The sequence below is a fragment of the Cynara cardunculus genome (genome assembly GCF_001531365.2).
Source record: "Cynara cardunculus var. scolymus isolate 2C chromosome LG 7, CcrdV1, whole genome shotgun sequence".
Classification (NCBI taxonomy): Eukaryota; Viridiplantae; Streptophyta; class Magnoliopsida; order Asterales; family Asteraceae; genus Cynara; species Cynara cardunculus.
Genome location: NC_037534.1, coordinates 8,249,158 through 8,249,514, shown reverse-complemented (window position 1 = coordinate 8,249,514; position 357 = coordinate 8,249,158).

Genomic DNA, 357 nt, shown 5'->3' with positions numbered 1-357 from the left:
TTAGCAGTTGCTGCCCTGCAACAAATGTCGGATTTGATTGTCATCCCTTCAGGTTCTTATGTTATTTCTTTATAATATGATATACTAAGAGGTTGTTCACCAAGTGCTTATCGGCAAAGTCACCACCCTTAATTTATCGGGTAACATTCTCGGCTATCAAAATGGATTGTTGGTACGAGTATTTTACCCGGTAAGTGCTTACCGCCTTAGAGTTATATTCTCACTTACAGGGTAAGATTCTCGGATCTTGCTACCGGGTAAGATTCTAGGTCCTTGCCATGCTCATCCGGTATGGTAAGTGATACCTGGTAAGCGTAACACCTTTTTTACAAGTAGGGGTATTCATGGAAATAACAT